This window comes from Pseudophryne corroboree, chromosome 2 (genome assembly GCF_028390025.1).
Source record: "Pseudophryne corroboree isolate aPseCor3 chromosome 2, aPseCor3.hap2, whole genome shotgun sequence".
Taxonomy (NCBI): Eukaryota; Metazoa; Chordata; class Amphibia; order Anura; family Myobatrachidae; genus Pseudophryne; species Pseudophryne corroboree.
Genome location: NC_086445.1, coordinates 738,900,407 through 738,923,497, shown reverse-complemented (window position 1 = coordinate 738,923,497; position 23,091 = coordinate 738,900,407).

Below are 23,091 nucleotides of genomic sequence, written 5' to 3'. Positions count from 1 at the left end.
GACCCAGTGGCACAGATGAGGTAAAACAATGAGGAATAATACAATACAGTTCCCTTTAAAAGGGGATAATAAGTTCGTTCCAGGATTTTTGTTTTCCTTTCAAGGATTCCACATCAAAGAAATACCTCAAGCAGGGAGGAAAAAATATCCTTAGTGCAACACTGTTATAACTGTCACAACTGAGGGTCTGAGCTGACGGGAGGCAGCCTCAGTTGTAGGGGCTGAGATGTAACGGAACCTGGGAGGTTGTATCAGACCCCTAGACATGTAAGTAACATGTAGAATAACTGCCTGAAGGCGTGACCACGACAACCAGGATAAAAGTCAATGATGTTTATTATGACAAACTCCGTAACACAGCAGCAGTAAAAGGAAACATAAAAGTCAACAGAGGATAAATACAATTCCTGGGTACTACAGGGTGGCAAGGGCCACAGGCACTGGTAGTGTGAGACAGTTCTTATAATCTTCTAGTTGGAAAGTCCTTACCAGGCCTGACTGTAGCAATGGAGAGAACCCAGGATCGTACCAGCTGATGTTCCAGGAAAGGCTGGGCTGCTGAAGGTAAAACAGCTGCTGTGGATACTGGCTGGAACCAGACTGTTGTTGGTACGGAGTGGATACTGGCTGGAACCAGTTAAATAATAAACGAACTTGAGAGCGATGAAATAATAATGAAGTTTGGAGTTTGAGAGCGGTGAAATAATAATACCGGTGGAGAGTGGTAAACTGCAGAAAAGGACACCGGCCCTTTAAGAGAAGCTGTACACTGCTGGAAGCTGGGCTGGAAGCAGGTGATTGTTTGAGAGCGGTGAAATAATAATACCGGTGGAGAGTGGTAAACTGCAGAAAAGGACACCGGCCCTTTAGGAGAAGCTGTACACTGCTGGAAGCTGGGCTGGAAGCAGGTGATTGTTGTAGCTGGAAACAGGTGAGTCCAGAATGGATCGGAGAGTCAGGCTACACCGCAGATGGAATGCTGGTGCGGGTCTCTATAGCAGAAGTCTGGAGACAGGAGCTGGAACCTGGAAGACAACCACAGGAGAGAGACAAACTGGAACTAGGTTAGACAACCAAAGCACTGACGCCTTCCTTGCTCAGGCACAGCATACTTATACCTGCAGCAAGGAAGGGGTTGGCTAGGCAATTATGCAAATCAACAATACAGACAGCAGATTGGTGGAAATAATCAGATGACAAAATCCAAGATGGCTGCGCCCATGCAGACACTTGGAGGGAAGTTTGGTTTGTAATCCATGTGAGAATTGAAACAGTAATGGCGACGCCGGCCACAGGAGACAGGAGACGCCAGACTGACAAGCGCACATTTAACCACGCGGGCACAGCGGAGGCCGCGGCTGATGAAATCACCACTCTGACATTCTGCATGTGGAAACTCAGGAACAGCGGGATCCGGTCCTGGAACGCTGAGCCAGCCTTAGGAGGCATCTGAAGGGTAAGTAATGGCGTCCAGATACCCAGATCGTGACAGCACCCCCCCCCTTTAGGAGTGGCCCCAGGACACTTCTTAGGCTTTAAAGGAAACTTTGCGTGGAAATTTCGGACCAAGGCAGGAGCATGGACATCTGAGGCATTGGTCCAAGAGCGTTCTTCAGGACCATAGCCCTTCCAGTCAATTAGGTATTGTAACTGACCGTAACGGAAACGTGAGTCCAAAATCTTGGCCACCTCGTACTCGACTCCCCGTTGAGTCTGAACTTTGGGAGCTGGAGGAAGTGCGGAATGAAACCGATTCAGGATCAGCGGTTTCAACAAAGAAACATGAAATGTCCTGGGTATTTTCAAGAAGGATGGTAACTGTAACCTGTAGGCAACAGGATTGATGACTTGTTCAATCTTGAAGGGTCCGATGTAGCGAGGCGCAAATTTCATGCTGGGAACTCTCAACCTCAAATTCTTCGTGGACAGCCACACACGATCACACACCTTGAGAGCAGGAACCGCTCTACGCTTCCTATCGGCAAACTTCTTATACCTGAATGAGGCTTTAAGCAGGGCTGCGCGGACGTTCCTCCAGTTATTTGAAAACTGACGCAAGGTGACATCCACTGCTGGAACAGAAGTTGCGGGAAGCGGTTGGAATTCTGGGACTTTAGGGTGGAATCCATAATTAATGAAGAATGGTGTAGAAGAAGATGAGGAATGGTATTGATTGTTGTGGCTGAACTCGGCCCAAGGAAGGAGTTGAAGCCAGTCATCTTGAGAGGAAGACACATATATACGGAGGAAGGCCTCCAAGTCCTGATTCACCCTCTCGGTTTGACCATTGGTCTGAGGATGGTAAGCCGTGGAAAACTTTAACTTGACTTGGAGGGCTTGACACAAACTTCGCCAAAATTTGGCTACAAATTGTACTCCACGATCCGAGATGATCTCTTCAGGAAGACCGTGAAGTCGGAAGATCTCTTTTATAAACACTTGAGCCAACTTGGAAGCTGACGGAAGACCGGTGAGAGGGATGAAATGTGCCATCTTGGTGAACCGGTCAACTACCACCCAGATGGTATTAAACTTGTTGCAGATAGGTAGATCGGAAACAAAGTCCATCGACAAATGGGTCCAAGGTCGACGGGGAACAGATAATGGAACCAGTTGCCCCGCAGGCGACTGGCGGGAGACTTTGTGTTGGGCACACTTTGGGCAGGAGGCAATAAATTCCATAACGTCCTTCTTCAGAGTTGGCCACCAGTAGGACCTAGAAATAAATTCAAGGGTTTTCTGAATGCCTGTATGTCCAGCAAAACGGGAAGCATGGGCCCAATGCATGAGCTTCTTCCTTAGAACTGGCTTAACAAAACTTTTCCCTGGTGGAGGCGTAGAGTCCATCCCTACCGTGGAGAATGCCAACGGATTAATAATAGGATGCTTGTCTGCAGACTCGGGCTCATTTTCTTGCTCCCATGAGCGGGAAAGGGCATCGGCCTTACGATTCTGAGAACCCGGACAGAACTGGAGTTTAAAGTCAAACCTAGAGAAGAAAAGTGCCCATCTGGCCTGACGAGGATTCAGACATTGTGCGCCTTTGAGATATAAAAGATTTTTGTGGTCGGTAAGTATGGTGATTGAGTGGGAAGCTCCCTCCAACAGGTATCTCCACTCCTCCAGAGCGAGCTTGATGGCTAGCAACTCCTGATCGCCAATGGCATAGTTGCGCTCAGCTGGGGAGAACTTCCGGGAGAAGAAACTGCAAGGATGTAGATGTCCATCTTTGGCCCTCTGGGATAACACTGCTCCTACTCCAACGGAGGAGGCATCTACCTCTAAGATAAAAGGAGAGTCGGCGTCGGGCTGTTTCAGAACTGGTGCAGAGATGAACCGTTGCTTCAGAAGGTGAAAGGCCTGTGTAGCTTCCTCGGACCACTTGGACGGATTAGCACCTTTCTTGGTTAATGCAGTGATAGGCGCCACAATGGTGGAAAAGTCTCGTATAAATTTTCTATAATAATTGGCGAACCCTAAGAACCTCTGGACCCCTTTGAGGCTTAAGGGTATAGGCCAATTCTGGATTGCTTGGAGTTTCTCAGTATCCATCTCTAGTCCGGAACCGGACACAATGTAACCTAGAAACGGAATGGTTTTAACTTCAAACACACACTTCTCCAATTTACAATAGAGGTGATTGACACGGAGACGGGAAAGAACCTCTTTTACCCAGAAACGATGATCTTCGAGATTATTAGCAAAGATGAGGATGTCGTCTAGATAAACCACGACATGGCGGTACAAGATGTCCCTGAAAATCTCATTCACGAAGTGCTGGAAGACTGCTGGAGCGTTGCTCAATCCGAAGGGCATGACGAGGTACTCATAATGCCCGTCACGGGTGTTAAAGGCGGTCTTCCACTCGTCACCCTCACGGATTCGGATGAGATTGTAGGCACCCCTCAAGTCCAGCTTTGTGAAAATAGTTGCACTACTAACTCTATCAAAGAGCTCGGTAATCAGGGGTAAAGGGTATCGGTTCTTGACGGTAATGTCGTTCAGACCTCTGTAGTCGATGTACGGACGCAGACCACCGTCTTTCTTCTTAACGAAGAAGAAGCCTGCGCCGGCTGGAGAAGAAGATGGTCGGATGAAACCCTTCGCCAGGTTCTCTTTGATGTACTCTTCCATGGAGTGTGTCTCAGGCAGAGACAACGGATAAGTTCGGCCTCGCGGTGGAACCTTCCCTGGAATGAGGTCGATTGGGCAGTCCCATTCTCTATGAGGAGGAAGGATATCAGCAGAGGCTTTACTGAACACGTCCGTGAAGTCTTGATATGGAGGAGGCGGAACATCAGATGACCTGGGGAAGGAAGAACAAACAGGAAGAACTTTGGCTAAACAAGTCTCAGCACAGGAGGGACCCCATGCCAGTATTTGCGTAGTCGTCCAGTCAATTGATGGGTTGTGGAGACGGAGCCATGGAAGGCCTAAAACCACTGGATGTGTGGCTCTTGGAATCACTAAAAAAGAAATATACTCAGAATGAAGAACTCCCACTCTCAGACGAACTGGAAGAGTCCTTAAAGAAATGACTGCGTCAAAAATCTTGCTGCCATCCACGGCAGTCAAAGAGATGGACGAGGACAGTCTCTCGGTGGGTAGGGACCACCGTTTAACATAAGCTTCGGTTATGAAATTCCCAGCTGCTCCGGAATCAAGGAGGGCAATGACGTTCCTGTAACGTTGAGCAATTTGGAGCGACACTGGGAGGTTACAGTCATGAGGAGATGGAGAGGAGATCATTACTCCTAGCCGGCCCTCTCCTTGGCGAGCTAGGATCTGGAGTTTCCCGGACGTTTGGGACAGGCATTGATAGTGTGCGACGGAGCTGCACAGTAGAGACAGAGAGACTCAGAGAGACGTCTTCGGCGCTCAGCGGGAGATAGACGGGAACGACTAATTTGCATAGGCTCATCCTTGGATGGAGATGGTTGACGAGGAGGAGGAGCAGAAGATTTAGGAGTAGATGATCTTCCTCGCTCGGTTGCTCTCTCTCTGAAACGCAGATCAACCTTCGTGCAAAGAGAAATTAGCTCATCCAACTTAGAGGGCAAGTCTCTGGTAGCTAACTCATCCTTGATGCGTTCTGATAAGCCATGCCAGAATGCAGCATACAGGGCCTCGTCGTTCCATGCCAGTTCGGATGCCAGGATTTTAAACTGTATAAGATACTGTCCCACAGTACGTGTTCCCTGGCGTAAACGGAGAATCTCAGATGAAGCAGATGTTATCCGGCCTGGCTCGTCGAAGATGCGCCTGAATGTAGCTACAAAGTCAGTATAGGAGGATAGCAGGGGATCAGACTTCTCCCATAAAGGTGATGCCCAGTCAAGGGCTGAGCCACTGAGAAGGGAGATGATATAGGCAATTTTGGTACGGTCACTGAAGAAATTGCCAGGTAGAAGCTCAAAGTGGATTTCACATTGATTGAGAAATCCCCTGCAGAACCTTGGAGATCCATCAAATTTTGCTGGCGTTGGAAGATGAAGATGTGGACTGGAAATGGGTAAGGTGGGTGGGGTTACAGCTGGTGTCACTGTAGTGGACGCACCGGACGTGCCAGGTCCACGGAGGGTCGTTTGAATCCCATCCAGCCGTGTAGAGAGATCCTGGAGACAGCGGATGATGTGGCCCTGTGCAGCCTCCTGATGTTCAAGTCGGGCTGCCAGTTCTTGCATCGGCCTGGCCGCTTGATCCTGGTCTCCGGCTGGATTCATTTGGTCAGTGCTTACTGTCACAACTGAGGGTCTGAGCTGACGGGAGGCAGCCTCAGTTGTAGGGGCTGAGATGTAACGGAACCTGGGAGGTTGTATCAGACCCCTAGACATGTAAGTAACATGTAGAATAACTGCCCGAAGGCGTGACCACGACAACCAGGATAAAAGTCAATGATGTTTATTATGACAAACTCCGTAACACAGCAGCAGTAAAAGGAAACATAAAAGTCAACAGAGGATAAATACAATTCCTGGGTACTACAGGGTGGCAAGGGCCACAGGCACTGGTAGTGTGAGACAGTTCTTATAATCTTCTAGTTGGAAAGTCCTTACCAGGCCTGACTGTAGCAATGGAGAGAACCCAGGATCGTACCAGCAGATGTTCCAGGAAAGGCTGGGCTGCTGAAGGTAAAACGGCTGCTGTGGATACTGGCTGGAACCAGACTGTTGTTGGTACGGAGTGGATACTGGCTGGAACCAGTTAAATAATAAACGAACTTGAGAGCGATGAAATAATAATGAAGTTTGGAGTTTGAGAGCGGTGAAATAATAATACCGGTGGAGAGTGGTAAACTGCAGAAAAGGACACCGGCCCTTTAAGAGAAGCTGTACACTGCTGGAAGCTGGGCAGGAAGCAGGTGATTGTTTGAGAGCGGTGAAATAATAATACCGGTGGAGAGTGGTAAACTGCAGAAAAGGACACCGGCCCTTTAGGAGAAGCTGTACACTGCTGGAAGCTGGGCTGGAAGCAGGTGATTGTTGTAGCTGGAAACAGGTGAGTCCAGAATGGATCGGAGAGTCAGGCTACACCGCAGATGGAATGCTGGTGCGGGTCTCTATAGCAGAAGTCTGGAGACAGGAGCTGGAACCTGGAAGACAACCACAGGAGAGAGACAAACTGGAACTAGGTTAGACAACCAAAGCACTGACGCCTTCCTTGCTCAGGCACAGCATACTTATACCTGCAGCAAGGAAGGGGTTGGCTAGGCAATTATGCAAATCAACAATACAGACAGCAGATTGGTGGAAATAATCAGATGACAAAATCCAAGATGGCTGCGCCCATGCAGACACTTGGAGGGAAGTTTGGTTTGTAATCCATGTGAGAATTGAAACAGTAATGGCGACGCCGGCCACAGGAGACAGGAGACGCCAGACTGACAAGCGCACATTTAACCACGCGGGCACAGCGGAGGCCGCGGCTGATGAAATCACCACTCTGACATTCTGCATGTTGAAACTCAGGAACAGCGGGATCCGGTCCTGGAACGCTGAGCCAGCCTTAGGAGGCATCTGAAGGGTAAGTAATGGCGTCCAGATACCCGGATCGTGACAATAACTGAATACGTCACACTTTTAACATATGATTTCGCACTCACATTTTATAAATATTATATGTGCTCATCATCCTCCACATATGTATTTTCTTCCTTCACCGCAGTATATGAAACTCAAGAAGGAAAATATATTTAGTGCAACACTGTTTCTTAAAAACAGAAAAGGTTTATTACAGAATTACACTCACAATGGTTAAAAAGAAACAAAGCATGTAGAACCTCCTCAGAGGATAGAATGACTCTCACGACAGAGGTATTCGGAGCCAGCCGGTCCAATCGTCAAAAGCATCAACGTCCCCACAATATTCCAGGAGAAAGACCAAAGTCCAAACAAGGTCCACCTACTTAACGCGTTTCGGACTCTAAGGTCCTTCGTCAGAAGCATAGTGGAACGCAGTCCATTGGGATTTTTTTTTTGCATTGTGATGTCATGACGCGGCTGGGGGAGCTGAGCGCTGAGCGCACAGTGGGACCCCATATGTGAGTCCTGCAGTACCGCGTCCTGGACGCGACTGTGCCAGCCAGAGTATGAAAGATGCAGGTGGGGGGGAGCTGAGAGGGCGGAGTTCCATGTGCAGTCACGCTGGGTATGAAAGATGCACGTGGGCAGGGAGCTGAGCAGCAAGCGCAATGCTCAGATGAAAGTGTCTGCCTGCCTGTGCTCCTGCATCCTGCTCACCGTGTGCATCGGCTCCTGCCTCCCCCACTCACCTGCTGGGTGCACAACTTCCAGTCTCATTCCAGGCCCACACACCATTCTGGTAGCGGGCGCGGTGTTGGGAGAAGATGAGCAAAGAGTATTAAAAGAACAAGGAGTAGTAGCCCCAGCATGGTGGCACGCGGCCGCCTGCCACAAGCATCCAGTATGCCTGCCTGAGCCCCTGTCCCTGGATCCCGGCCCCAGCAGCAGCACAGCAGACAGGCAGCTGCAGTATCAGCACTGCAGGGAGAGTGCTGCCCCCCGTAGCCAGGGTGAGTGCAGGTGTAGACATGCCCTTGTTGACTCTCACTCTCTCTCTGTCTGTCCTCTCTGCTCTCTCTCTCTCTGTCCACCTCACTCTCTCTGTCCTCTCTCTCTCTGTATCCTCCCCCCTCTCTCTTCCTCTCTCTGTTCGTTCTCCCCCCCTCCCTTCACTACTTTGGCATAATTTGAACTAGGGTACTATTGTGTGGTCATGCCCCTTCCCAGTGAGACCAAACCCTATTTTTCGGTGTGCGCCTATGGCGCGCACTCTCCCCGCCTATGGTGCGCACTCTCCCAGCCTAAGGTATGGATAGGGACACCAATGCTCTTTATCTACTCAGGGCACCAAAATATATACTTACAGCTCTGCTTTGGTATGCACACTCGCCCCTGCAGACCCCGCCGTGGCGTGTAATGGGGATTGCAGTGTGTGGCATAATGTTTAACAGACATTGTGGTGTGTGTTATAATGTGTCAAAGGAATGACGGTGTGTGGTGTACTGTATCACAGGCACTGTATGTGCTAAAATGTCTCAGGGGCATTGCAGTGAGTAAGAGAGATGCAGATGCACACTCCTAGCACTAAGAACACTGATAGTAAAAATAATTTAAATAAACTCTCACAATTAAAATGCAGTATAATTGAAGTTCTTAGCACACATTTGAGCAAATATACGGGCCCATGTACCGTGGCCAGGTGACTTCATCACATGGGTCCCTAACATTCCTAATACTATCACATTATTTAAATTTATACAGGACTTACCTCTAAATAGTGCCTTATCAATGTGTGATCTGAAATGCAGGAACCCAGCTAATTAAAACACCTGAGGGTGAATGGGAGGGGTGCCAATACCAGAGGAAGGAAGCCTTGCCTTCCAGTGTACAATATATACACAAATATAGAGGGAAAAAAGGGGGGCCTGGACTGCACACCCTAATACTAGAGATTTCAAGAGGCGCTATCATGCTGAGGCTTCTAATACTATGCTGGAGGAAGAGAGATGCAGATGCACACTCCTAGCACTAAGAACACTGATAATAAAAATAATTTAAATAAACTCTCACAATTAAAATAGAGTTTAATTGAAGTTCTTAGCACACATTTGCGCAAATATGCGGGCCCATGTACCGCGGCCAGGTGACTTCATCACATGGGTCCCTAACATCCCTAATACTATCACATTCTATAAATTTATACAGGACTTACCTCTAAATAGGGTCTTATCAATGTGTGATCTGAAATGCAGGAACCTAGCTAATTAAAACACCTGAGGGTGAATGGGAGGAGTGCCAATACCAGAGGAAGGAAGCCTTGCCTTCCAGTGTACAATATATACACAAATATAGAGGGAAAAAAGGGGGGCCTGGACTGCACACCCTAATACTAGAGATTTCAAGAGGTGCTATCATGCTGAGGCTTCTAATACTATGCTGGGGGAAGAGAGATGCAGATGCACACTCCTAGCACTAAGAACACTGATAGTAAAAATAATTTAAATAAACCCTCACAATTAAAATGGAGTATAACTGAAGTTCTTAGCACACATTTGCGCAAATATGCGGGCCCATGTACCGCGGCCAGGTGACTTCATCACATGGGTCCCTAACATTCCTAATACTATCACATTCTATAAATTTATACAGGACTTACCTCTAAATAGTGCAATTTCAATGTGTGATCTGAAATGCAGGAACCTAGCAAATTAAAACACTTGAGGGTAAATGGAAGGGGTGCCAATACCAGAGGACAAAAAGGGGTCCTGGACTGCACACCCTAAAACTTCAATAATACTCCATTTTAATTGTGAGGGTTTATTTAAATTATTTTTACTATCAGTGTTCTTAGTGCTAGAAATGTGCATCTGCATCTCTCTTCCTCCAGCATAGTATTAGAAGCCTCAGCATGATAGCACCTCTTGAAATCTCTAGTATTAGGGTGTGCAGTCCAGGCCCCCCTTTTTTCCTCTATATTTGTGTATATATTGTACACTGGAAGGCAAGGCTTCCTTCCTCTGGTATTGGCGCCTCAGCATGATAGCACCTCTTGAAATCTCTAGTATTAGGGTGTGCAGTCCAGGCCCCCCTATTTTCCTCTATATTTGTGTATATATTGTACACTGGAAGGCAAGGCTTCCTTCCTCTGGTATTGGCACCCCTCCCATTTACCCTCAGGTGTTTTAATTAGCTAGGTTCCTGCATTTCTGATCACACATTGAAATTGCACTATTTAGAGGTAAGTCCTGTATAAATTTATATAATGTGATAGTATTAGGAATGTTAGGGACACATGTGATGAAGTCACCTGGCCGCGGTACATGGGCCCGCATATTTGCGCAAATGTGTGCTAAGAACTTCAATTATACTGCATTTTAATTGTGAGAGTTTATTTAAATTATTTTTACTATCAGTGTTCTTAGTGCTAGGAATGTGATTCTGCATCTCTCTTCCCCCAGCATAGTATTAGAAGCCTCAGCATGATAGCACCACTTGATATCTCTAGTATTAGGGTGTGCAGTCCAGGCCCCCCTTTTTTCTGCATTGCAGTGAGTAGCATAATGTATAATGGGCATTGCGATGCGTGGTATAAATTGTCAGGGGCATTTCGGTGTGTGGCATATTGTGTAATGTGCATTATTGTGTGTGGCCTAATGTCTATTGGTCATTGCAGTATGTGGCATAATGTATAATGGGCATTACTATAAGTAGGAAAAATGACAAATAATGTAAGGGGCATGAATCAGGATTATTTTTTTCCTGTGGTAGCCAACGTCTGGGCATGAAGGTTGCAAAACTGGGGTATAAGGTAGTCTTTCCCTGCAATACCATGTCCCTTTATGCAAAGCCACACCCACTTCAGAAAGGCCACACCCCCTTTTTGCAGCATGCCTTCAGCGTGCGCAGATTGATCAGTTTTCTGATAGCACTTGTGGGGGGGCACCAGAGAATGTTTTGGCTTGGGGGAGAAAAATTTCTAGATATGCTGCTGGTCAACCCCCTGCCCTAAATAATTCCTACAGTGAGGACTATCTAATCATCTACATCTGCTAAGGCAGGCCTTGGTCAATTGGGGAAATGCATTCCCTTTTCTTTTTGTGTGATCTACACCAATGAAGTCTCCGCTTTACCTAACAGAATCAACCAAATGTCTGACTATGGCACATGTTGGAATCCCCTGCAAGATGAGCTTTGTTGTGTGTATTTTAATAAAGAACGTTGTACGCTTGTATGCTGTTATAATATTCATTATATTTGTAAGAGCATAGACTAAGTAGGAGGAGTCAGGAATAGTAAGGGGAGGAGTCATATGCTGACACCGAGGTGGGCCTGTCTGCTTAAAATATGCCAGGGCCTATTTTTAGTCCCAGTCCGGCCCTGGTGGTGCGGGTAATGAATGTACATATATCCAGGGGTGCAAGTAGAAAAAATTTCTTAGTTGTACTGTGTGCATGCGCCTGGTCCCCGGCGGCAGCGGGTATCTCAAATGAGGCGCCGATTCGTTAGCCAATCAGAGCTCGTGGACCGTCAGCCAAGCAGAAGCCATGGCTGCCGGTCTGCAAGCTCTGATTGGCTAACAAACTGATGCCTCATTTCAGATTCATCCCACCGCCGCCGGGGACCGGGCGAACCTCACTGAGCACTGAGGGGCACTGAGGGGCATTAGAGGCACTGCGCTCTCCTCCCCTCACATAGCAGCAGCTGCAGGTATGATGGACGGCCCGGCGGTACTGCGTACCGGCTGGCAATGTCCTATCGGTACGCATTACTGCCCCGTACCGCCACTGCATATATCTGTATGTCATCTGAGTAGTTTTTACACTAGAGCAGGGGTTCTCAAACTGTGTGCTGTGGCACCCTGGGGTGCCTCGGGACACTTGCAGGGGTGCCTTGGATTGGTGGTCCAGGAGCAGTTCAAGTTATTTATGGTCAATGTAACCAGTGTTTGTGGTTACCAATCATAAAACATGTGGACAAACAGAAGTGAATCTTGTCCCTCACCATATAACTGAATATAAGGATGACATATAAAAACAATTGACTTCATAAAAAATAAATCTACATTTCTCAATAAGAAACTTTTGGTCTAGGAGTGCCGTGAAAAAAATTCTGATACTCTAGGGCATTGTGATTCAAAAAAGTTTGGAAACCACTGTACCAGAGTCTGTTTTATATGTTGGAATGATTACTTGTTTGTGCAATACAGGAACTAAGCAGTGTCAGATCCAGCAGAAAACATATCTGTATAACTACACAGATGAGAGTAGTACAGAGATAATAATTATACATAACAGATGTTCTAACTCAGTGGTGCAAGTGTACGGCGTACCTTTAAAAATTTAGCAGCGAGTAAGCCGTACCGCCCATCGCACACTTTGCAGCGCACCCACCGGGCTGCCTAGAGGCGAAGCCTCATCTCCTTCTCCTGCTGGTCCTCAGCCTGGGTGTCTCTTTGTATGCGGTGAGTGGTGCACAGCTCCCGGAAGCAGGGACTGATGGAGACAACTCTGTATGTGGCATCGGAAGCCCGGCACCAGGCACGCGGAGAAGTGGTGCTGTGCACAAGGAAGAGGGGGGATCACATGCCTGGAAGGAGGGGGCGACAGCTAGCACAGCCTCATCGGTGGCGGGTTTCGGGTGATGTCATGAGGTACAGCAGCAGCACAGGCACACACACATAAACAGACACTGGCAGCAGCAGCCCCGCACAGCCTGCTATGTACACTACACCCATGCTCAGCCCCCCATCACACTGTGCCATGTGTAACACAGTACACATCCTGTTACTGTATGTACACTACACACAGTGCTCTGCCCCCCCACCACACTGTGCCATGTGTAACAAAGCACACAGCCTGCTATGTACACTACACACATGCTCAGCCCCCCACCACACTGTGCCTTGTGTAACACATTACACACCTGCTTATGCTATGTACGCTACACACAGTGCTCAGCCTCCCCACCACATTGTGCCATGTACACAGTGGTGCAAGTGTGTGGGTATGACGTACTCTTAAGAATTTGGCAGCGGGTATGCCGTACCACCCGATGCACACTTTGCAGTGCACCTGTGACCTGCCCATTACTACCGTGGCTGCATCCCACTTTGCCAGGGCTGCCAGGAGGTGGGAGAGTGATGCCAACATGATGCCTTGTCTGTCTGCAGTGCAGTGAAGAAATCCCATTATCTGTCTGCCTGGCCTTACTATCTGCCGGCTGCCACAGACCTACAGGTGGGGCGGCTGCCAGGCGATGTGGTGAGGGGGGGTTTGGGGTGTGCTGAAAGACTTTGAGTGAAGGGGGCAGGCCGAGATACACAGAATGAAAAGGGGGGAGGGGCAGACTGAGAGACACAGAATGAAGGGAGGGTGAGCCTGAGAGACACAGAGCGAAATGGGGCAGTCTGACAGACATAGAATTAAGGGGGGCAGGCTGAGAGCCACAGACTGAAGGGGGTTAGACTGACAGACACACATTTAAAAGGGGCAGGGTGAGAGTAGCAGGGGAGATGACTGTGACTGAGAGACGCAGGGGGACATGACGGTGTGGCTGAGAGACGCAGGTGGGAGAAAACTGTGGCTGAGAGATGCAGGTGGGAGATGACAGTGTGGCTGAGAGATGCTGGCGGGAGATGATGGTGTGGCTGAGAGATGAAGACGGGAGATGATGGTGTGGACGAGAAATGCAGGGGGCAGAAAATGGTGTGGCTGAGAAACACAGTGGGGAAGAAGATGGTGTTGCTGAGAGACACAGGGGGAGAAGATAGTGTGGCTGAGAATCACAGTGGGGAAGAAGATGGTGTGGCTGAGAGACGCAGGGTAGAAGGTGACACAGGTGGCTTGCATAAGTCTTGTTGAACCTCTGTTGTATGATGATGACTTACTGTTTCGTGGTGGCCCAAACAAAGCAAGCACTTCAGCTACAAAAGTGTCAGTCCCTGTCAATTAAGTGCTTGGTTTGTTAAACTGTGCATCTCGTTTTTAATACCCATCATAAGGGGGGGTTGGGAGTCCAAAGGACAATTCCATCCTGCATCACTTTACTTTTTTGGCACTGATGTGTGGCAATGTTTCATAGATGTGCTATAAACTGCTGCATGTTTGAGCCATAGTTACCAGCCAAGCCCGCTGCAGCCTTTGGCCGAAAACATATGAAAAAAATATTGTGAGATGTGAGGTGGTCAAAATTGACTGGAATGACTGGAAATTAATGTTATTGAGGTTAATAATACTGTAGGAACAAAACCCGACACAAATTATGTGATTTTAGCTGTTTTTATGTTTTTTTTGTGGGCGGAATTTAACACAACATCAAAAGACCATAATTTGCAATATGACCTTACATACTCAAAATCTTTACATAAGATTACAGAAGTGTCATACATTTATGTTGTTGACCTAAAAAGAAGATATGTGCATGTCACATGGGTTAAATTATTTGATGACAGGTTACAGAAAGGTAAACGATCACGTTGGGTTGGATTTATGTCACATTCTCCTCGCTCCTTGTAAGTCAGACAAGTGCTCAGAAGAATCAGTGGCAGATGCTCTGACAGTGTGTTTTACAGCCTTAAGTTTAGTGTTAAAACCTAGAACTAATGCATTAATGTTTAAATGCTTTGTGACCATTTCAGCTTGCAATATGCCCTTAACAGTAATGGTTTTCAATATGTTTATTTTCTCTGTTTTCACAGCCACCAAATGACTTAACAGCTGTTCAACATTCACATTGAAAAGAGCAAACTTATTAAATATACCATAATTTTCTCAAATTAGAAAATGCAGATTTATGTGCAGAATTATGAATTTCAAATATATGCTTCCAATACTGCAGCATAGTCATTGACTCCAAATCAGGAACTTTCACCAAACTGCTCAGCTGTAGGATCCCTCTCTAGCACTCTCCCTTTACACATGCACTGTCTTGCTTTTACCATATTTCATGATTCCTCATTGCTTTAATTTTCATCCTCTGACACAATGTACTTGTCATCTCCCACAAGACTTATATTTTGTTTTGTGACTTTACAGACAGAAAAGAATGCCAGTTAGAATGCTACTAATCACCCTAGATTTTGGAACAATTTCAGAAAGTTTGAAATTTCAATATGACATGACACAGATAATGATGGGTTGCATGGTGAAGGTTAGTTTATGTAAATTTCTGCCCTTTGCTCACAACTTGAACCAAGAGGGGCATATGTAATAGGGTCTGAGTTAGTGTGCAATACCTCTCTAGGGGTGCTACTCTAAGAGAAAGGATAAACAACAGAAAAAGTAATCTAGTAAATGGGGTACACAACTACAGTACCTTGCTATAGAACTATAAAAAAAGCATACATTTTATTAATGCTACTGATAAATACAGGTTGAGTATCCCTTATCCAAAATGCTTGGGACCAGAGCAATTTTGGATATCAGATTTTTCCGTATTTTGGAATAATTGCATACCATAATGAGATATTATGGTGATGGGACCTAAATCTAAGCACAGAATGCATTTATGTTACATATACACCTTATACACACTGCCTGAAGGTAATTTTAGCCAATATTTTTTATAACTTTGTGCATTAAACAAAGTGTGTCTACATTCACACAATTCATTTATGTTTCATATACACCTTATACACACAGCCTGAAGGTCATTTAATACAATATTTTTAATAACTTTGAGTATTAAACAAAGTTTGTGTACATTGAACCATCAAAAAACAAAGGTTTCACTATCTCAGTCTCACTCAAAAAAGTCTGTATTTCGGAATATTCCGTATTTCGGAATATTTGGATATGGGATACTCAACCTGTATAACCACTCTTGGGAGTGGATTAACTTGAAATTTAGTGAAATAAAATGGAGGGAAAAATAGGAAAAGTAAAATGAGGCTATGCACTGTCACAGACCCTTCGTTGCTGTGGACCTGTAAATTGAATCTATTTGGGAACTAATAATCTACAAACTTTATTTCTTTCTTTGTCTCAGAACCTAGTTAGTTATGTGGGACTTATGAATTAATTCACAGTGCAGTATTATTCTTCCTGAATACAGAGTAGTGTGAATCAAGGTTACATATTCAGAAATGGCCTATCAGAATTGTGGTTAAAAATAGCTGTTCTTATGCATTAACTGGGATACAATAAAGCAATTGTAACTGTTACTTGGCTGATGTTGAGTTTATTATATTGTAAAGCGACTATGTTACAATTTGTTCTGAAATGGTATATTGCAATTACATATTCCATACCTCCCAACTGTCCCGATTTTCGCGGGACAGTCCCGTTTTTTGGGGACTGTCCCGCTGTCCCACCCGCGGGCCGCAGTGTCCCGCGGTGTGGGGGGGCAGTTGGGAGGCTCTGTGTCTCGCTGCCCTGCTTAGCAGAGCAGCGGTGAATAAATGCTGTGCGCATGCGCACAGCGTCTATTCACTGGAGTCAGAGGGAGAGGAGGCATGCCAGCGGCTCACAGAGCGCTGGGCATGCCCCCTCAGTGATGAAAACGGGGGCGTGGCTCGCGATCGCGGGTACTCCCACGAAGCCACGCCCCTTTTTCGTATGGTCACGCCCCCTTTTCGGGAGCGCGCGCGGCTTCGCCGCGCCAGTGTCCCGCTCCACAGAATAACAAAGTTGGGAGGTATGATATTCACACCTTAGGAGTTCATAATTTATCCTACCCACATATCACAATGCGCCTTGAACCAATTCTGGACAATTTGGGACTGATGACATGGTGCATAATCCTGCTGAAATACACCATCCTTGTGGGGGTACACTGAAGACCATGAAGGCCTGCAAATGGACACCAAGCATGTCAAAGTATGGCATACACCCAGCTGGACACAGTTAATTCCTAGTGCTAACGTTGTGGTGCTGATATGGTTTGCCACTGCGTGCTACTTGTCACGATCCAGGTAATTCCTTATCAGTATTTACCTTCCAAATGCCTCCTGAGACTGTCCCAGTGTTCCAAGCCTGGATTACATCTGCACTGTCTGTGTGCAGCACGCTGCATCTCATTGTCTCAAATCTCTTTACTGTGATTCTGGCAGCTTCATGGTTAAAGCTCACATTCAAGTTACAAACAATCTTTCCCTCCAAAAGCTACCATGGGCGCAGCCATGTTTTCCTAATCACATGTTACCTTTCATCCTATCAGCTGCATTCTGCTCTCAGCCTGATTACACCGCAGCTGCACTCTGGTCTCTGGTTAATCAGCCAGCCAATCCCTGCTTCCCAGCAGGTATAAATATCCTGTTCCTGGGGTGGAAAGATGGCAGTGCTTTAATTGTCTTCAGTGATTCCAGTGTGCAGTCCTCCCATGGACTTTCTCTGCAGTACAGCCTGACTCTGCAGTGTCTCATCATTGCATCCTGTGACTGGCAGTTACCGACACCAGCTTCCAGCAGTGCTCTGCCCTGCCAGTAACCATCGGTGTTCCACCATCGATCTCCAGTCACCATCGGTGTTCCGCCATCGATCCCAAGTCACCATTGGTGTTCCGCCATCGATCCCAAGTCACCATCGGTGTTCCGCCATCGATCCCAAGTCACCATCGGTGTTCCGCCATCGATCCCAAGTCATCATCGGTGTTCCGCCATCGATCCCAAGTTACCATCGGTGTTCCGCCATCGATCCCAAGTCACCATCGGTTTTCTATCATCAGTATTCCTCTGAACTGTGTTTCCTATTACCAGTACCAAGTCATCAGTATTCCTCTGAACTGTGTTTAATAAAGCCTTTGAACTTTCCTTTGTTGTCTTGGTCACGCCTTCGGGCATTTGTTCTAAAGGTTCCCTGCATGTCCAAGAACCCTGTACTGCCTCCCAGGTACACATATACCTCAGCCCTACAACTGAGGCTTCCCCCTGGTCAGCACCAGCCCTCAGTTGTGACACTACTGCTGATATTGTGCCACTGTGCATGGTTTTGCCTTTGTATACTGTTGAATATCATCTTTCTTACAGAATTGCTCAAATTTTAAGGATTTGCAACACGTTTTATTGAATTTATTGGAGAAAATACTCACTCAAAACTATTTTGCTATTTGATAACCTCTTCTTTTTGCAACTTAGATACCACATGGCATCATTATTTGCAACCAACTCTAAGTAAATGTTTCATGCAGAAAAAAAAATATTTCTGGTAATATGCACAATTTTGACAACACTTTTTTTTATTGTACGAGATACATAATCAATATCCTGGTGCTATGTCTGGTACAGAGATTCAATTCACCTCTGCTATGTCTCATTTAAACCACATGCACACATTCATCAAACTGAAGTTCTGAGAAGATGCATTACCTGTGCTTCTCCATTTCATGGAATGGCATGGAATTTGATCCAAACATGTACAGTAAGTCCACTGACCATTGTTGCCTGTGAAAATACACCACCCTACACCTTTAAGAAGGGTCTACACTTTTCTCAAACCCTTAGAACTCTGATGATCACGACAGATGATAACTATTTTGGATCAGAAATCTACAATATGCTGCAGAAAAGTCTTGGCAAGGGTTTATAATAAAAATAACCTTGAAACAGAAAAGTCAAAAGTACAGGATGAGCCAAAAAAACTCAGTTTATTAAATGAACAAAAAGGGCATGTTAAATGCTATTCAAACTTGTAGTACATAATATTAAAAAATACAGGAATACAGTTTATTTTCAATTTGTTTTGAATATGATATCGTTCAGATGGTGGCCTTCATTTGTGATACACATTTCTAGTCGATTTCTGAAGTTTCATATCACTTGACAGGTCATTGTTGGGGTTATCGCTGCAATTTCTTGATGAAACTCACTTTCATTTGTCTGTATAATTTTTGTTACTGAGCTGAAAACAATCCTCATCAGCTTTATGAAAGGACTCTAGCCAATGGGGACATCTGAAAGGTGAGGTCTACAAACATCGACCAAGAACCATTAATGAACGAAAGGCAGCTATTGCCAAGAAATGATGATGATATATTCAAAACCAATTGATAATAAACTGTATGTACTAAAATTTTGAAAAGCATTTACCATGGCTTTTTTGTTTACCTTTAAAATCTGGGAGGTTTTATTTTTTTGCCTCCTCCTGTATTAAACATATCACATGTAGAATAGTCTCAACCACAGATGATAATGTTTATTAAAAATTACAACACAGGTACCAACTACATCATTAAAACCACTAAGAAACTATGTCCTCACCAATACAGATGAATCCAAAATGATAGTAGGGTACAGAAGGAGTAAAAATCTAAAAGAATGGTTGGTCCACAATGATGTATCTGAATGCACCTTAGAATTCAGCACATGCTTCCTGTCAAGAACAGTGGGGTATTATTCTGACTGCACATCCCCGGTTAAGGGCATTTTTGCAATTTGCACCCTATTGTTATTTAAGCCTTAAATATAATATAACTATAAGTCTTTAGGTGCATGGACAGAGCAAAAATTCCAATCTGATATTCCAGTTTAGTAAACCATTAAATGAAATGTCACAATTTATTAAACATCCAGTAGAAAAATAGATTAAAATCAGGTATGTATAATTAATGCCAGCATGCCTTTGTGCTATATACGCTATCTTTCAGTTTTTTCCTTTATATACATTAATATTGTTTGAGACATCACCACTCGAACACCATACCATAGCATGATTTTTTTCTTTGTTGTGTTCCACTCGGTGCCCAAGGGGTATTCATTATTATTTTATGTACTTATTCCTTAAACCCCAACCGAGACTCCCTAGGCAGCTTTGGCTGTCCTGCATTGGCGGCCCAATAGTAGCTTCAGTCCTGGAATAACTCCCTTTTTAGGAGCAAAATAGTGGGATGAATACGGGAAAGTCTAAGAAGGGGGCAGGAGGAATTGGTGGAGAGAGATGGGAAGTGTGTGTGTGTGTGTGTGGGGGGGAGGGGGGGGGGGCTGGAACAATAGTTTTTAACCCAGTGAATGAGTCTGATTCCTGTTTCCACCACTGGTAGTAGTACTATAATATTTTAAGCTGGTTTTCCTCTGGGAAAGTGTATATTAAACTATCTACTATTCCATGTACTCTCTAATTGGACGATGTGGATCCCTTGTGGTGCCATATAAAGGATGATAATAATAATAATAATAATAATAATAATAGTAATAATAATAATAGGTATTTTGGACCTATCATTTGTTACCTACTATGCAGAGGTTTGTATCCTCTCTCTTCCCTCAACTCTAGCTAAACAATGTTATTCTACTACTTTATTGAACCTTTTATTGAAATTGATCTTTTAATTGGTGATACATTAAAACTGTATTTTGACTTTGAATTTGTAAGTTTACTTTGAATCTGTACCTGAGTGGGTTATCTGTCCCATGATATAATTAATATAACATGTTAAACAATGTTGTTTAATTATTGAACCTGGAAGGATTACTATCATAAATGACTGGACAAATACTCTTGTTTGCCATAATTATCAAATCTTGTCTGTGTGCAGCTTTGTGGTTAATAAACATTTCATATATGATGCCTTTCTACATTTTGCACTGATCTCATTTTCACTGTTACCTGGAAATTCTTCTAAATAGTTATTTTATTTGACATGAGAGATATTTGTGTCCAGTCTTCATCTGCCATCTAGAGGTAAACTGCAGCAATACTAGCTAGAGAAACATTTGTGATCCGTGAGTTAATACTTGTCATTGTACACTAGTAATGAGTACTAGTAATGAACATGTATAAGGGTTTTACTGTGTTATATATTTATTGTGTATGGCTTTTAACCTATGATAGGCTTATGGTTTGCTCTGCCCAGATCCCACGAGATCTGCTACAGAGAAATTATATTTCCTGGTAATAAAACACTTAATGTAGCTGATGTATTTCACTGATTTACCACATTTCTAAACCAAAGAAAATAATAAAAATAAATGATAAAACAAAAGATAATTTTTATACTGTATGCATACCAAATCTATCAATATGTGAATTATACACATGCTATATGGTATTTAAATATTAAAGGGATTCATACAGTGCAAGTGTTTTAGAAATAGAGGCGCATTTATCAACTTTTATTAATATTTATTTATATATGCTAGCATATTCCATTGTGCTTTATAATTGGAAATACAGTACAGTAGTAAAACAATACTGGGTATATATATAGACAGATAGATAACATATTTCACAACTGTCCCAATTTTCGCACGACAGTTCCCTTTTTTTGAGCCTGTTCTGCTGTCCCACTCACGGGTAGCAGTTCCCACGGTGGTGGGGGGCAGTTGGAAGGCTCCTGTCACTCTCTGACTGCTCTCCTTAGTGCAGAGCAGAGCAGGGTGAATAGACGATGTGAGCATGCGCACATAGCGTCTATGGAGACAGAGGGACTGGGGGCATGCCAGCAGCTCACAGAGCGATTACAAAAATGGGACGCGTGGCTCGCGATCACGGCATGCCCGTGAAGCTATGCCCCCTTTCTATAGGCCACACCCCTTTTTCAAGCAGGCGCTTCTACGCCATGCGAGGAAGTCCCTCTTTCTAAAGGTCCCAATGTTGGGAGGTATGAAGATAGGTAAGAGGGTCTTGCTCACAAGCTTACAATCTGTACACAAATAGGAGTTTGATACTTGAGGCTAAGCATTCCTCCCAACTTCCTTTAACAAAAAATATGACTTTTGTGAGATCCAAAAGTGAATGTGCCCTAAAAGGGGGCATGGTCCTGTGGAAAATACTTTACACATTAGCCATAACCCCTATTTTCACCATCCTGGGGGATGCTCAGTGCTCCCGGAGCTGCTGTGTATACAGTACTCCCAGTCCTTCTCTCCACTGAATAGACACTGCTTGCACATGACATCTACTGTATTAGCACTTGCTTTGTTAAGCAGAGCAGTGGGTGAGAATGGCCCTCCCAAACCCCCATCACACCTCAGGACTCTGCAGCCCACAGGTGTAGTGGAGGGACAGTGCTCAAAAGCCGGACTGTCCCACAAAAATCAGGATGGTTGGGAGATATGGATAAAGTGCTTCATATAGAAAGTGCTTAGTGGGCTGTATGATCTTGTTAAACAGCACTGTTGGCACTTCCGGTTCCGGGTGCATGGAGTGAGCAGCGCGTCTCACAGCTCTCCTCCGTCCCCGGCTATTAAAACACTTTTACAAGGCTAATTAGCCTCCAATCTCCCCTGCACACCTACCCCTGCTTCTCAGGCACCGCATGATGGACAAATTTGTCACATCCAGTCAGCCGGCGCGATCGCAGCAGCAAATGCTGCGCCAGGTGAAAAGGAGCTCAGATCCTGCAATGGCGCCCGGCACCGAGACGCACGAGGCTTCTCCGGCCTCAAAGAAGCAAACCACGGACTCTTTAGATGCTGACAAGGCCTCCACTCAGAGACACCATGACTCCCCCCTTTGCTATGGGGATCTAGTAGAAGCAATTACCTCAACTGTAGGCCCGCTACTTTCAAAAGCGGTAAGTGACATTTCTTCTCAAATACAGCAGCTAAACATCAGGGTCTCCACCGCAGAAAACAGGATAGGATCAATCGCACATAATTTAGCTGATTACCAAGGCGCTGTAAAAAGGCTGGAAAAGGAAAACTATACCATTACTAATCGCCTAGAAGAAATCGAAAATCGCTCTAGGCGTAACAATATTAGGGTGGTGGGTCTCCCTGAATCATTCAAGGGCCAAGCTCTGGAACAATTTGTGAAAACATCTCTACCGCAAATTTTGGGAATAAACGATTTATGTAAAGATATGGTTATTGAAAGAGTCCACCGTATAGGCCCACCCCCTCGCTCCACGGATACCCGTCCTAGGGTTACCATATTCAAGTGCCTGAGCTACACACACAAACTGGAAATCTGGAGAGCCTCCAGGAAACAACCTGTTATTAAATGGGAAGGCTTAACGCTGCGCCTTTTCCAGGACTTCTCAGTTGAATTAACCAAAGCTAGAAGAGCCTTCTCACCGATATGTTCACGCCTAATTGCAGACAAGCAGAAATTTGCCCTGATATATCCAGCCAAACTGCGCATTTTCGATAAAGACAAACACTTTGATTTCATGACTCCTGATGATGCAGCTGACT